We start from the raw sequence: 9734 nt of genomic DNA on the forward strand, positions 1-9734 counted from the left end.
GTACTTGGGAGGGCACTTTGATTCTAGCTGGGCACACATTTCTTCTCATGACCTTTTCCAGGGCCCCTTATCTGTCTTGAAGGACAAAGCAGACATTGTCCACATCGTGCAGGGACACAGCCTGGCCTTTTCTTCCATTATCCTGAGATACCAGCGACTTCTCACTTTTTCTCTCGCCTTCCTCTGAAAAGAAAGCAGCCTTGCCTTCGTCCTCAGTGAGGGAGGCTCTTTCTGGGAGCTGCCAGAAGCCTCAGGGACCACCTTGTTTCCAACCTGGAAGGAGGAATGAGACATTGTTCCAAAAGAGTCAGAGCTCAAGAAATCTAGTACCGGGGAAGACAGCGATTTCTTTTTGACCCCGAGAGGAAAGTGACCCCTGAATCCCCTTGTCCAGATTCCTCATTCAGGCAGCTTTGTCTCTGCTTCGGCTCAGCCGCTGCCTTCTGTTGCTGTCTCCTCTCCCAGGCCCTTATTGCTTTATTTCTGTCTGTCTCTCTCCTTCTCCCTTTTTATGTTCTTGAGGTCTTCTGTCCCTAAACTAATGACTTTTAGTATATATCCCGGGAAGAAAGGATACTGTATCCACAAAATCCTCAGTGTCAACAAAAAATCTCAAGTGTATCCACTTCCTCCTGCGGGAGCCTCTCGCCCTGTGGAAGCTGAGCCACCATATCCGGTAGTGGAGGCAAGACTAAGTATCAGCAGGCAGGAAGGAGCAGGAAGGACCGAGAAATACTGCCAGGCAGCGTTTGCCATTCCCTCCAGCGCAATGCCTTGAAACCTTCCCCATTTTCTTTAGCTGCCCCCCCTTGGGCCTATATTCCAAATTCTCACTGATTTGGTTTGTTTTTTAATGGTTAAATGACAGTTGGGGATGGTCTTATTTTATAAGTGAGAAAATACTATCCTAGCATCCCTATTACCAAAGACAACGTGGTTTTAAAAGCTTTAAAAAATTAAATTTCAGTTCTGGGAATCCTTGCGGATTTTTCCCTCCTTCATGTTGACGTTACTGGTTGGTCGAGGTGGTCTGCCCAGGAATAGTCACGCTGCCTTTGTCTGTATTACGGTACGTTTTCAGTGCTTATCCTTTTTATTTCTCCCGGCTTCCCCTCCAAGAGTGTCCTGCTTGTTCTCCCAGCCATTTGGGGGGGAAATCTTGAGACCTGGATGGTGAGTTACCTTTTTGTCGATCGGCAGTAACTCGCGTAGCAAAAACTCGTTTTATTTCTGGCTCTCGTCCTGAGAGCGGGACCTTCCCTGCCCTGTATCTGGAGCCACGGAAGCCCTGGGTTTCTGTGACCCAAGTCCCAAGAACATCCTTGGCTCTCTTTCCTGGTCGTGTCCCTCGCTCCTTGTAATTGAGCGGATCGATGTGCCCGGCGCCCAGAGACATGTGTGTCGCATTTGGGGGCCCGTTGTTTGTAAAACATTGCCATCTGTGGGTCCCCAGACGCTCCCCCTGGAAGAGTGCTGAGCGCTCTGGAAGAACTTTAGTCCAGCTCCCAGTCCGGTGGATCTTTAGTCAAAGGGAAGACTAGAATGAAAGCCCAACATCTAGTGCCCCCTAGGGGTGTGGCTGTTCAAAAAGCACCCAGATAGGGTCCAGGAAAGGTAGAACTTAGGCAAATCAACTGTGTGAGAGAGGGACAGAAGGGAGCAGTTTGCTTCCTGCGAAGACATGGCTTTGAGAAACCTTCCAGGAGTCTCCTTTGGCCCTAGTCCAGTGGGCGCTGAAGGTGAGAGACGGGAGAAGAGCAAAAGAAAAAAGACTAGGTACGTTTCCAGTGAATTCTAGTTTTAGCGAAGGCAGATGGATTTGTGCATTAAAACTCCTGAAGGAATTTATAGAATCAAGGGGTAAAACTACTTTGGGTGGGGGGGAGCTGATGACCTTTCAAAAGTGTGGTCAGCTAAAAGAAACTGCTTTCCTACGGCTAAAGTGACCATTAGGCAATCCTGCTGCCAAGCCTGTGACACAGAACCTCTCCGAGGTAGCCCTGACGCTTGTAGTGCAGTACGTCCCTGGGTGAGCTAGAAGAAAACCCCTCCGTGGGTACCAGTTTTAAGTGTAACTCGGAGGAAACCCCAGAAGATTATACCATAGAAACAACCTGAAATCTAACATTGGGCCAAAAGATTCGAGTCGGAATTAGGGCACATCGTATTTGGCGTCCGATGGGATAACTTGAGATGGGCTTTTTTTTTTTTTTTTTTTAAGTTCGAGTTAAGCCAAAGCTTAATTTATTTGAAGAGAGAAGTCTTTAGGCTTGGTCTAGCAGAATTGTGTTTGTTTGTCTGTTTTCTTCTTTCAAAGATTGTGAGATTTCTATGTTTGGTAAATGAGTGAAAGTCGTGCCAAAGTTTTGTGGAGTTTTTTTTTTTTTTTTTTTTTTTTTTGTCTGTTTTGTTGTATTTTCTTTAAAAAAAAAAATCTACGTGGTGCCAAAAAAAAAAAAAAAAAAAGGAAGTAGGGTATTTATTTAAACACCTCTCTTTGGAGTTTTGTTTCCAACAGTCTGGAGCTGTATAAAAATCAAACACTGGTACTTGCGTTAGACAAATATGCCTCTGATCCTCGAGTCCCTCCCTTCGAGTACTCGGGTTCCCTGCTCGCTGATGGCGCAGGATGCACAAACCGTTACACCGGTTTTATTTTTCTAAATTATTATTTGAAAAGTTGTTGGGTTTTCGTTGTTTGCTTTGTTTCTACCTCATTTTTAGAGAGACAGCATCTACCTCACTGGAGCACTCAACAGGTCTCTGAAGAAATAGTATTAATCCATTTGAGGAAAAAAGAGAGCTCTCCCACTCCTACAAGTTGAATACGTCCATCGACCTACAGGGGATTTTGTTGACTTTGACTTTCAGGAGGACTGTTAAGTTGTTCTGGTTAGAGAAACTGAATTGAAACCAAATGTTCTTACAAAACTCAAGCAAACTTAGTCACCAAATTCAAATAGTTCTTAACAAAGTGGACTCTTTATTTTAATGAAGAGTTATGCAAACTTATTTTAGAAATCCACTTTTTTCAGTATTAAAAACAAAAACGACTAGTCATTTGAAATTGATTTGGAATTGGAATTTGCAGCATTCTTACATCCTCAAGACCTTTAGGTCTCCTCTCTTCAAGAGAAAAATATTTTATTTTATCTTATGTTTGGATGTTTACAAATACATCCTGTTAGAGAAGATTGTATTGCTTTAATGCTTTGGACGGCAGAGCTATCTTATACCAAATGTTGGAAGGGAATGAGAATTGTTTTGACTTTGTGATTGTATTTGTAGTTTTCTTGACCCAGTGGGATGTCTTCCACCATGACCTACAATAACCCACTTCTCTTCACATTTGGGGAGAACTCTTTGAGTGAATGTGGTTTTAATTTTTTGGGTTTTTTTTTTTTTTTTTGCTACCAAAGGTATCTGAGGGGGGTTGGGGGGAGGGTTCAGGGTTTGTTTTTTGTTTTTGGTTTGGTTTTAAATAAAAGTCGAGAAGCACATTACTAGAAAGTAGGGTTGATCTCCCATTCCCCTCACTTGCTTTTTTTTTTTTTTTTTTTTTTCCTAGTTAGCTTAAGTGGATCTTCTGAGTTGGGGGTGGAGGACTGATGGGAGTGTCTAGAACACCCCCACCCCCCAGAGTTACAGTGCATTGGGTTTGTGTCATGGTGAGAAGACATGCCTCTATTTAAAAAAAAAAAGAAAAAAAAAGAAAAGAAAATGATCTTACGGGTTAACATTAAGCCAGATAGGTGGGACGTTTCCTGCCGTTGTTTAACCAATGATGGTTCTAAAAGCTTTGTGAGTACCTGCATGGTCTTAGACCCTCTTAATGATTGTATGAACGTTACAAACTCAGGTAGAATTGGTTGTGAAGGCTCTTATTTCACAGAGCATCCAGACTGAATGTTACCTGTCTATCCAGTGAACGGAGTTGCCGCCCGCCAGGCCTTTGCCCCTTTCTGTGTGTAGTTTGCTTCTTAGTCTGAGTAGCTGTTTTGTCCCCTGGAGGACATTGTGTCCTGGCCCTGGGGCTCTGAAGTGTGTTATCTTCTGGTGAAGGGTGGGTTTTTCCTTTTTTTTTTTTTTTTTTTTCCCTTAAATCAGTACAGGTTATTGGGTGGGTGGGTGGGGATCATTAAAAACTAGTTTAAGGTTAGTCGGGTGGGTGGGTGGGGCCCGTTAGCATGGTTTATGAGAACCTGGCTTCCTCTGTCGATTGCCTGTCCAGCCTCGCCTTGGCAGAGACACTTTATTCAGCGTGGGACTGGTAGACCTGGCCGTTGGAGGACAAATCGAGAGCAAGGTGGAAAGGAATCCTGGTGTCGCTGTGACAGAGCTGACCTTATTGAGATCAGACATGAGCTGGGAAGACCACCAGCCTCCCAGGAGAATTTCCTTATTCCTCAGCAACTGGGCGGCTCTTGCTCTGGCCATTCCTTGGCCAAGGAACGGCCGGAGCGTCAGGGCTCTCCCCGGGACAAACCTTGCTACTTCGTGGGCATTAATTCATTTTAATTTGGCAGGCTCCGTCCCCCTCCCCTTGGGGAGAAGAGGCAGGCTGTTTTGACCATCAGATCCCAGGCCCTGTAGGGAGCCGGGCGTGACGGGCAATGGCCAGAGGAAGAGCAGACAGAGGTGTTCAAAAACTCCTGTGTAGACAGAGGCTTCTGAATGTATCACTGTGGTCCACGGAGGAGGCTGAAGAAGGTAGCAAGGAGATGCCGTGTCAGCTACCAGCAGCCTTAAAACAAAGTTGGTGTCTCTCTGGACCTTAAAATTGTTCCTATGCAGTTTATTTTATTTTTGTTTAATCAAATAAATGTGAGGGTTTTTTTTTCCATTGAAGCCGTGTCCGTGTGATTCATTCTTGGGGAGCACATGTCGAAGGCTGAAGATGGAATTTTGGAAGCTCAAATGAGGGTGATTTATTGACGCCTTATTCCTCTCCACAGGCCCCTTTCTCCTACATCTCTGTTCGTGGCTTTGTTTAGAGAATGAAGGGTTCAAGTTCCCTGTGGTTTCCCGCTCTCCAGCCACAATCCTCTGCTCTTGTTGTAGGGGTTCGGGGTGGTGGGGAAGGCCACAGGATCACTCACCTGAGCCTGCCCCTTTGTCATCACTCTGCCAGGCCGCCGGCCTCCTGGCCCTGTTTGTTACCTGAGGCCGGACTATGGTTTGTGCAAGGCCCTTCTGAGCTCCTAGAGTGGCGATCCTGCGGCGGATCGAGGTGTTCTGTTTAGCAGAGGCCTGTTGTCCGATTTATTATCTGGTAAATTAAAGTTCCGTCTCCTCAGACACGTCGGGCGCCCTGTAGTCACGGGCTGACCCTTGCCACACGGTGCTCGGTGGGCGATCAGGGAGTCCCCCGGCCCAGCCTCGTCAGGTTTGTCAGACAAGAGTGCGTTTTTGCCCCAGTGCTTTTAGTTAGCAGTCCCCTGAATCCTCAAAGGGACGTTTCCCATAGAAACGTTTCAGAGCGCGTTCTTTCCTTGTGCATAGTTTGTCTTCTCGCCCCTCCTGCCCCAATTTGCCATAACCGGCACTTTGCTGTATTATGCTTTGGGGCGTGGGGTGGAGACCAAGAACCTTGGCACAGGGAACTGCCACTGAGCAAGCAGAGCACTTCCCCAGAGGCCCCGGATTGGCAGAGGGCATTCTCGCCAGGCCTTCTTGACTCTGCTAACATTTTCCTGTTGTAGTGATTAAAATGAAAAAAATGAACTTGGTTCTGGTTTCAATCTGCCCCTGATGTTTGCCAACTCCCTGGCCCTCTCCTGGCCCTCGTTGCTCATCTATAATGGGTGGGGTCTGGATCTGGACCAAGCCAACGCTCCCAGGAAGCAGGGGGGGCTGCCCTTCTCCATGTGGGTATTAAGCAGCTGGGGGCCGCTGGGAGGCCGGGAGGGGTCATCTAGAGCTGCACATGTGTCCCAAGGTCTGCCCACAGGTTCCCAGGACCTCTGGCTGCTGATGGAGAGAGCACCCCTACGAGGAAGCCTAAACAGGACCCCTGAAGTGACAGTTGTCGGGGAAGGCACCGAGGAGGGAGACGGGACACGGCCTCAGAACTGCGGGTTCTCGGAGGCCATTTAGTCCAGGCCCTCGTGTGAGAAGCTCAGAGACCCAGTGGGATTTGGAAGCCTGGCTCTGGCCCCTGTCGTCTGGGAGGTAACTGGCTGGGACAAGGGCCCAGCAGGAGCTGCAGACTGGGGGCCTCACAGGCTCCTCTCCCCAGCCTATCCTTTGCTCAGCCCTAAGAAGGGAGGCGGGCAACCTGATGCGTTCTTCCGCTTATCCATGCAATGCCCGCTGCGCCAGGCTTGCTGTTCTCTGCTCGGGGACCTCCCATGAGGGGCACCCCATTTAGGGCCACCCATTTCACACTGAGGAAGCTTGGCTTCTTTCTAAACATCCAGTGCCCTGTATCCAAGCAGATCTCTGAAGACTAGTGTGCACACCCCGAGTTTTCTCCGGGCTCGAACCCCCAGTTCCAAGGAGAGAGGTGCCAGGAGGAGCCCTGGGGATCACCTAAAGTGCTTTGTAGGTGAAGAAGCTCCTTCAGCGAGTCCCCCCCATGGCAAGGCTTCGAACCCCTTCGCCAAGCCCCACTCTCCAGCTTAGCTCCTGCATCACGCGGCTGCCCCCTCCGACCCTCCCATCTTCAGAGAAGCTGCCAGCTTCGCCACGCTGTGCTGTCCTGTACAAGGGTCCAAGTACGAGCCTTGAAGTTCCGTTCTCCTCCAGACCCAGTCTCTAGGTCTTTGGTCCTTCGGAGGTGAGTGGGAACGTTAGCGGGTGATCCCTTCAGAATGGAGCGGAAGATTGTGCACCCGAAGGCCCGAAGTTCCCTTCTCTCATTCTTACTGGACCACATGCACAGCCCGGCACCGAGGCCTGAAGCGCGGTGCTGCAAGCGGCCCAGACCCAGCTCTGGAGGCCAGGGCCTCTCCCCCGGGAGAGGAGGCGTTTCAGAGGAAAGCTCTGCTCCCATGCAAATCAGCACAGCCACAGCGGGGACAATAAGGGGGCCCAGAAACCTCGGCCGGACTTCCAGAAGCCGCCATCGGGAGCTGGGGATGCTGCACCGGGCCATTAGCATTTGGTGCCTGGGCAGGCCCTGCGTAGTGGGGGAGGGGAGGGAGGCTGGGGGCCATTCAGGAGCAGGGACCACACAGACGCTTAGGAGACCGAGGAGCTGGGAGAGGGCGCCCAGAGGCAGATGCAAGGGAGCCATTGCCCTGGTGGCAGGCACCCAAGCTGACAGCCCCCAGACCCCCCGGGGCTCAGCCAATCTAAAAAGCTGCATCTTTCCCAGGGGCCTCCTTCACCCCAAGTCAGACCTTAAACAGGTGTTTGCTTCTGGGCCACACCCGCTCCTTTGGGTGGGGAAGAGGGGCTCCTGTTCTCAATACAAAACAATGGAGATCATCACTGCGCCGAGGATTCTGGGACAGGGTCCGGGTGGCCCCGATGCCCGTCCCATTCCCAAGCACAAGCTCCTGGTTTCTTATTTTCTCTGGATCCCTCTGCAGGCATATGGGCCCCCACTAGTCCCAGCCTTTCTGGTAGTTGGGCATTACCCAAATTAGGCAGGTGCCTAGCACGGGCCCGGGCATGGGGGGGACAGACAAATCACTGCCCCAAGCTCACACTCTTGTTGCTTGGATCAAGGATATGTTTCAGCCGACCCCGTGAACCTCACTGGGGGGTGGCAGACCATTCTCTTTGGTATTCCATGGTCAGCTTCATAAAAGCTCGGTTTGAGCACCTGGAGCCTGGGGTGGCCAAGGCCTGGCTGCTCTGGGAGCTGGTGTGAAGGTGGCCAGTCAGCCCTGTGCCTCTGACACTGTGGAACCCGTACTGCCCGTGGGCCCTGCCCAGGGTCCCAGTGTCTCCCCACCACTCGTTGCTTCCACATCAGACATAATTCCGGAAGGACCCTCAGCTACAGCCAGTCCTCTCCCAACATTTCCTGCAGCTGGACCCTTTGGGCCATCTCAAGGGGGATTTCCAGCTGGAAGGGAGGGGTGACCTCTTCAGTGTCCCAAGGTTCTGGGCGGTCTGTTGATGCCCATGGGGCACTTCTCAAAACCAAGTTTTTAAATGTATCAAATTGTAAGTGCTGGAAAAAAATTACACTGGACTTCGCTCCAAGTTCATGGCTCCCCTTTTAATCAGCGGGGGCTTTGGGCCAGGCCCGCCAGGTGAAGAACCCATGGAGACAATGAAGACCCAAATACCTAAGTCTCTGTGGTCCCGAGAGTGCCCGGCTTCTCCTGGACACCTCCCAAAATGGCACCAGCATGACACTTTCCTGGATGGATAGCAGCTGCCAATGGAGTTTGCCCCCTACCAGAGAAGGCCTCCTGAGCCTCAGAACGGCTTCTCCCTCAAAAGGCAGGCAGCTCCAGCTCAGGCTGAGGCACAGACTCCTGCTCTCAATAGGTTCTGGGGCCCGCCCTTAAACTGCGTCTTGGGAGAGTGGGAGGACCTTCGGGATCATCTAGGACAGTTTCTTCCCTTTACAAGGTCACAAAGCTCCTGAAACAATTCTCTGGGGAGACCCCACAGGTCAGCTCCGCCTAAGAGTGGGAGTCCACAGTGTTGGACTCTTAACAGATGTTTAGCAGCTGTCTTTCCTGTCTGAGTAAGGACCAAAAAGGCAGCTGTGCCTTTGGCATCTTCTGCCTAATCCAAAAACCCAACCCATGCCATCCAAAACCCAGGGCCAACTAATCTGAACTTGCGATGTCACCTTAATTTATTTAGAATTCCGGCTGGTTTACTATCATCTTAAGATTTCTTTTTCTAAATTAAGACCAGAAAACAGCTTTAGGAGTTGGAGGAGAGGAACCTTCACCTTTACAGGCATGATGGCAAGAAATGGACTTTGGGGCAAAAGCTGTAATTCAGCTAGCTTGGCGACCCGCTTGCCCTCACTTTCCCATCCATCATCTAAAGTGATTTCCCCCCCAGGGCGCCAAGAGCATCCCTTCCCCATTTGGTCACTTGTTAGCTCCCATGGCTCGGGTCTCACTTGGGGCCCCGCAGCTCACTGGAGCACAGCTAATTAGCGAGCACCAGTGATTTTCAGGACAGCCCCTCGGCCGCGTCACTCAGGCTCCAGAGACTCTTGACTTCCCTGGGAGCTCCAAGAACATGCCCAACTTCTCCCCGGGCTTGGCCCAGGGTGGAAGGGTTAGTGTTCCTTTCCCCACCCACAGCCAGGCTCGAGGAGTCGTCGGCATAAACCTGGGCTTGGCTTTCTCACGGGGCTAGTTCTAAGCTACTGCCAGGAGTTGGTCTGGGACACCCAGGAGGGGCTGAGGAAAGCCAGCGTGAGGGTGTTTCCCTTCTCCCTACAGAATGAACTATCCTTTAGACTCACTGTCCGTCCCCCACCAGCACCAGCCCTCCTTTGCCCCCCCCCCCCCCAAAGACCAGGGCCTGGTTCTCTCCATAGCTGCTGCCTCTGAAGAGCTGCTTAGCAAATGGCCGCTGTCTCTTACGCTGCCTTCCCTGTCCTCCCCCCTGTGCTCGGCAGTGCCTGAGAAATGTTTGATCTGGAGGAGAGAGCTGAAGAGAAGAAGGCTCACAAGAAGGACTTTTGTGAACAAACTATTAATAAGGTCATTTTATCAATCAGAAATGGACATTCCCGCAAGGAAGTGTCCAGTTAGGCAGAGGTGGAAGCTCAATAACCCCCTTCCCCCCCCAAAGAGCCACCAACG

Source organism: Sminthopsis crassicaudata, chromosome 5 (assembly GCF_048593235.1).
Source record: "Sminthopsis crassicaudata isolate SCR6 chromosome 5, ASM4859323v1, whole genome shotgun sequence".
Lineage (NCBI taxonomy): Eukaryota > Metazoa > Chordata > Mammalia > Dasyuromorphia > Dasyuridae > Sminthopsis > Sminthopsis crassicaudata.